The sequence below is a fragment of the Thunnus maccoyii genome, chromosome 19 (assembly GCF_910596095.1).
Source record: "Thunnus maccoyii chromosome 19, fThuMac1.1, whole genome shotgun sequence".
In the NCBI taxonomy this organism is placed as follows: Eukaryota; Metazoa; Chordata; class Actinopteri; order Scombriformes; family Scombridae; genus Thunnus; species Thunnus maccoyii.
In genome coordinates, this window is record NC_056551.1 from 4,038,542 (window position 1) to 4,044,996 (window position 6,455).

General features: G+C 38.4%; 1 long non-coding RNA gene across 1 annotated transcript; it reads left to right on the forward strand.

Moving 5' to 3' along the window:
* The first annotated feature begins 2,160 nt into the window (after nt 1–2,160).
* LOC121885130 lies at nt 2,161–5,972 on the forward strand. Its single transcript, XR_006092468.1, has 3 exons — nt 2,161–3,153; nt 3,235–3,390; nt 5,896–5,972. It is a non-coding gene; the product is annotated as an uncharacterized LOC121885130 (long non-coding RNA).
* Nucleotides 5,973–6,455: the final 483 nt, after the last annotated feature.

A 6,455-nucleotide genomic window follows, 5' to 3' on the forward strand; every position in this document is an offset into this window, starting at 1 on the left:
TCTCCATCATGTCTTTCTTCATCTCTCTGTTTCTGCCACTCTTATGCTTTACTAACTCTGATTGGCCCTATTCCTCCAGCCCTCTCTTTCTCTCTAACACACAGACACAGACACTCAGTTTGCTGTACAGTCACGCAATTAGGACTTGGATCCATAGTAACTCTGCCTGTATAGAACTCAACATGTTGTCTATTGATTGGCCTGTGAGTAGAGAACAGAACAGAGGCCGTGTTAACGTGTGTGTGTGTGTGTGTAAAATGCAGAGGTTTAACTACACAGTTTTGTGTGTGTCCATGTGCACGTACAGTATAGCAAACGTCTTTGAGTGCACAACCATATCTCTTCCAAGTTACATTCATGTGTGGCTATTTTGCAATTTGTAAAATATGTTTAGGAGGACATGTGATGACGACATGATGTTTTTCTGTTGGTCATTATCCACACAAGACAGCTAAGCTTCAAGTAAAGCAACTAAAACCAGTGGTTTAACGTGAAAGATGGTGGCATGGTATGAATTACGGGGTCCCACCCAATTAAGACAATTAAGACCCTCTCAAAGAAGGTCAAAATAAAAGTTTTAATAAAACAACAATAAAAAATAAAATATTTATACATCCTTCGTAACTTCAATCATAAATATTAAAATATATTTTCCGATTCATGGCCTAAAGAAGCATCTAAAACTATATTGCACATCTCTAATGTGGATCGTACAATTTTCACTCCCTAACATGATCCACTTCAAGGCACAACGGTTTGCGATAGCAGCGCACATGGAGAGACTGCGTACATAGTTAACTGGTCATCTAGCAAATGTGGTAGTGTGCATCACCAGCACAGACATTAAAAAAATACCTTTGGAGTTTTTTGTGTTTTATATTGGATTTTGTTGAGTGTCTTGCTTGCGGATTATTTGGTTACCTAAATGACATGAAATAAAAGAGTGCTGCTGAATTGAATGTATTTCCAACACGTGAGTTGAACCCCAACTCACCTGAAATAGATTATTATTTAAATGTAGGTTATGTACAGCAGTAGTGTTTGGCATCTAAGCTCTGACACCTCAGTCTTGTCAATGGTCAGATGGTATCGTCGGTCTCTTTTCGATCAAAGCATAGTGAGCACATCATCTCCTGAAACCAGTTCCTCAACAATGTTGAGATGAAAAATGCAATGCCCTGTTGCTCATTGTTCTTCCATCAGTATGCACCCTTCACATAGAGAAGTGCAATAAAGACCTTCAATCACATCATCACATCACACAGACACATCTCAGGTTCTCTCACTTGCTCTGCACGCTTCAGCCACTGTACATTCTTGGATGTGCTGCAACATCACTTCATCAGACAGACATAAAAACGCTGACTGTTGCAAATGTTATGCCTTGCGTGTGGTGTGGGGCCAGCTGACTCTGTCAGAATATTTTGGACTTGCTGTCTCCCTGTGCCTCCGCCAGACTCCTGGTAGTCCATTCTGTGCCATCTTTCCCGATCTCTTGGACTGTTGGAGTGATGGCTCTGCAGCAGACACTTATAAATAATAAGAGAGCTTTACACTAAGTCTATTTCAAAAATGCTCATACTTATTATAACATTATTATGTAAAGCTATGTTTAAGCTTTATATATACATGCACACACACACACCCACACACACTCACATATAGACATATATCTAAGCTACTAATCAACACAGTTTTAGTTTTTCTCAGTCAAAGACTGGGGGAATATTTTATTAAAACATAGTAATGTACTATTGAAAACCCCATGGGTAAAATTCCCCAACTCTTGAAAAGTTATTGCAGCAGCAATTATTTTAACTTTTGTTGCAGTGATTGGGAGGTAAACAGCAGAAACACAGCATTCACGTTACAAAGTAATTTACGAGGAATGTGCGCTTGTATGTACGTAATTAGCCAACGCAGTGCCTTGTCGGATGATGTTGTGTTGCAGCAAAAGTTGTAGCTGGAACTTTTTTGCTGGAAGACCCTGCGTTGTTTGAATATTGATTATTGCTGCTTTAAGTTAAAGTAACTTTTAAGTTTGGATATGAGCTAAGTATGAGCTAGGCTAACCTTTAAGTTAAATAAAGTTTTAGTTTTAAAGTTTTAAAGTTAAGCTTTAAGATATGTATGAGGTTTTAAGTTAAAATGTTTTTTACAATAATAATATAAATTATTACAATAATGTATAAAATGACAATGTGTCATGTCAGAGGCTCATAGTGCAACTTGCTTCTGCTTCTCCCAAGTGGCAAAAAAATCAGTTATGGCAGATTTAAGAAAACACATTTTTGCATAATAGTTATTTTTACTTACTGTAGGTACAAGATGTGAATACTTCTTCTGCCGCTGGGCACATGTTAAGTTCAGTTACAGTTTTTTCTTTTTAAAAAAAAAATAAATTTAAAGTTAAGTTTGAAGCCACGCGATAAGTTATATGTTATGTATAAATAACATTCAATTAAAAGTATGAGCTAAGTGTTGAGTTGCAGTTTAACTGACTTTTAGGCAAGGTAAGGCTAAGATAGGAATCTGCATTCAGTTTATGGCTTCACTGTCACAAGAGATGTTTGTTGTACATTTTTTGGTATCATTGTATATATCGTGGCAGTATAACACTTGCTGAAAGTAAACACCTTTGATTTGTCCAATAAAATGTGTTGGCTGGAAAAGATTTGACATAATTAGTTTCCTCTTACAGTAATTCTGAAAACAAGATGGTGTTTGATGAAAATTTATTCCTTCAGACCTTCTCTCTCAAAACGTTATTTATTCGTGGAACACTGTGTCATTGCACCAAAGACCACAAAATAATTGGTTAAAAGAACAGTTTTAGGATACAGTATGTGTATCAAAGGAATTAAAATAAAAAACCTAAATATAACAGTGAAGACCTTTGATACTAATATGGGTTATGCCCATTTTGCAGCACTTCTATTAAATGTGAATTGTTATTTATATGTGAAAATTAATATTAGATCATGGCACAGTTTAACCCTGAGAGATGAACTGCAGAAATTATTTTTGTTTCCACCCAAAGTGAATCTCTGTTGCTGTGGAATTGGACAGTTTGTCGAAAGCAAGGTGACCTTCAGCATCAGACAGGGCGGGACACATGATGATGATGTCATGGTGATGTCATCTATCAGGAAGGTAATTGTGCAGTGACGTTTTTAATAACTGCAGCTCATCAAGGATATCGTCTGTTCTGGCCTGACCCACAATCTGTTACAGAAAGAGACAGGCAGGCAGACCCTGGTGGAGAGATCTACTTGGAAACGTAGAGACAAAGATGAAGAAGAGAAACAGGGACAGAAACTAAAAGACTGACAGAGGAAGAGGAAAAACTGACAGAAGACTAGTGCAGACACAGAATAACACGGGACACAGGTACAGAGTGAAAGAAAAAATAAGGGTACCACCTTCCAATAAGACACTCTTTATACAGGGCTTATAAATTATGAATAATGCATTTATTAATGATTATTATATGACAGGTAGTTCCGACCAAGCAATCTGATTGGTCAACTAGACATTTAGAACGCGATCAAATCAGCATGACAGCACACCTAACCGTGCTAATATGATAAATGCATCATCACTAAAAATATTACTCCGCCATTCATTAGAACAATAGACCGTGACATCACGCTAACAACAACAGTCATTTCTGGGTAGACGACTGGCAATTGGTTTGAATTGCGGAGATATGTGAACTTGGCAAACTTTTTTTTGTTTTTGTTTGTTTTTGTTTTGATTTCTGTTGTTATTTTTCAGCCATAACTGTAACGTTTGAACATATATAGTTAAATATGGTGGTCCAACCTGTCTGATGTTTCTGTACTGTGTTGCTTTGCTTGCGCCGGCTTCCGTAAGCATCACCTCATCACCCTCCCGTGTAATATTACTTAAATAAATCATTTACTAAAGCCTTTTAGATCAAACTTGGGCCATTAAGACTTTTGGGTTTCCAAAAATTGTGAAAAGTTCCTTTGACTGGTTAGGCCTTTTGACCACTTACCCTTTACAAAGTATTTACAACAGCAGACTACTGAAGATGGACTAAAAACCTTTTGTTAGTGACTTAACAGTATTAACAGTCAACTTGATAGCTTATTAGAAAGTGAGAACTCTATTTAACAGATTACTAACATAATTGCAGTATTACCAAATACAAAGGATCAACTTTTCACAACATGGCAACCCAATGGTTGTTCTTGGTTGCTTAAAACTGATCCATAAAACATTAGTATGTACAACTTATGAACCTTTCATAACATTTTTATAAAGGGTGCCCTTTTATTAGAAAGTACTACCAAAATACATAGCAGTGGGAACATATGTGGTCATGCTGCGCTCTAATCCCTCTTTCTGAATCCCGTCCAAACCTTCACCCTCACAACAGAGACAACACTATAGGCCCCTGTACAAAATATAAACAGAAACCATCTGGAAAGCTCACACTGTTTGAAATAATTTAAAAAAAAAAGATATAGTAGGTGACAGGGACCTGGGGGAAGTGGGGTGAAAATTTGACAAAAAAATCTTGCAACGATACAGATGACAAAATTGGCACACAAAGATTGAGGACTCAAGTGCACAACTCTGGAGACAATTCTGTTGTGAGATCAAATGTCTTTACTCAGAAACAGGGTTCGGTACACAAGAAGGCAGTCAGTTACGCAACAGTCCAGAAAAGCACTAGGCAAAGATGAGGTCAAAACATGAGCAGAGATCTAGAGGAAGAACACTAAATGCTAGAAAAATGCTGGAATGCTTGACACTAGGGATGAAAATGAACTGGCACGGGGAGCTGGGAGATACACAGACTAAATACACAAAGGAAACAGGGATAATTGGACACAGGTGAAACACATTAGGGCAGGGCAGACGATCACAGAAGCGGGAAACACACGAGGGCAGGAAGTAGGGATCTGAAACTAGAGGAGAGGTGAGTAACACACAATAAAACAGGAAGTCAAGCAACAAAAATGTGGAACAAAGAAAACATAACTTAAGACACTGTGTGAGATACGATAAATACTATATACCCCCGTCACCCTCAACAACAGTGGTGGGAGAAGTATTCAGATCATGCATTTAAATAAAAGGACAAAACAAACAATGTAAAAATACTTAGTTACAAGTAAACGTACTGCATTTAAAATCCTACTAAATTAAAAGTGTAGAAGTATTATCAGCAAGATATGCTTAAAGGATAAGGCCAGTAATTTTCTATATTTTTTTCTTACTGTCAACAAATCTCATGTGCAGAGCCAAACCAACAATGAACTCATTACAATATACAAATATTGTGTGTGTATCCAGAGTCTGATATATATTATTTCTCTGTTGTTGTCCAAAAACTATTAAAAACACGTCAATGAGTCACACTGCTGCACTGGGTGACATGTTCCTTCGTCCTTGAAGAGACTGGTTACCGTAGCTTGTTTAGAAACGGCTCCGAAGGGTAGTAACAGCGATAAGATTGTAACTCACAGGAGAGTGGTTCCTTGTACAGCAGACACTGTGCATGTGCAGGAAAGCGGTTACATTTACGGTTATGTTTTGCTAGCTTGTTGTGCTACATAACACAACCTCTTGACTTTGCTAGTTTTAACCACTTTATATATAGTTGGGTACAGTTAGGTTACAGTGGTACCCAACCCTCCAAAGGGTCACAAGATAAATTCTGAAGGATCATGAGATGATTAATTAATGATTAACAATAAAAGAGATACAGGTACAGAGAGTCAGAGAAAGATAAGACAGTTACAACAACAGAGAGTAGAAGGTAAGTGGAGACAGACACAGTATCAGACAGACAGGTAGAGAGACAGTTACAGATGTTGACCTCTGCGGTGTCTCCTCATGTACTTACCTCCCTCCTTACAGATCAGCAGCAGGACAAGACACAAACTTATGATTTGCCCTCCCCATCCAGGCTCCATAACTCACCACCGCGCCTGCCGCTTGCTGTCACCGCAACAAGACCCTCGCCAGTTTCAGGGTGAAATACGGCCGCCTGGACCGTCCCCGCGGCCCTCTCCAAAACAACGTTAAGCTGGAAAAATGGCAGGAGAAGGCGTGGGGTTAATAGAGTGATCCTCCTCTTTTAATTGAAAAAGTTAAACGAGGCGACGGGGCGAGAATGTTATTACAGTGAATGAGACGAGAGCAGAGAGATGAATGGCAGCCTCTGAGGTTGGGTTAATGAGGACACAGGGGAGTATGTAGGATACTGGACATGAGGGTCAAATGTGTGTGTATGTGTGTGTGTGTGTGTGTGTGTGTGAATACTATGGTTCATGGATAAAAGCTGAGTTTTTGGCCGGTTTTCCTCTCTTTGCAGGAGCTGATTAGAGTTAAAACCAATTTTCATCTTGTGATGTTTGTGCAGTTAGTATTCAAGAAACATATGTACTTTAGTGTTTTGTACTAACAGGGAATGAAAG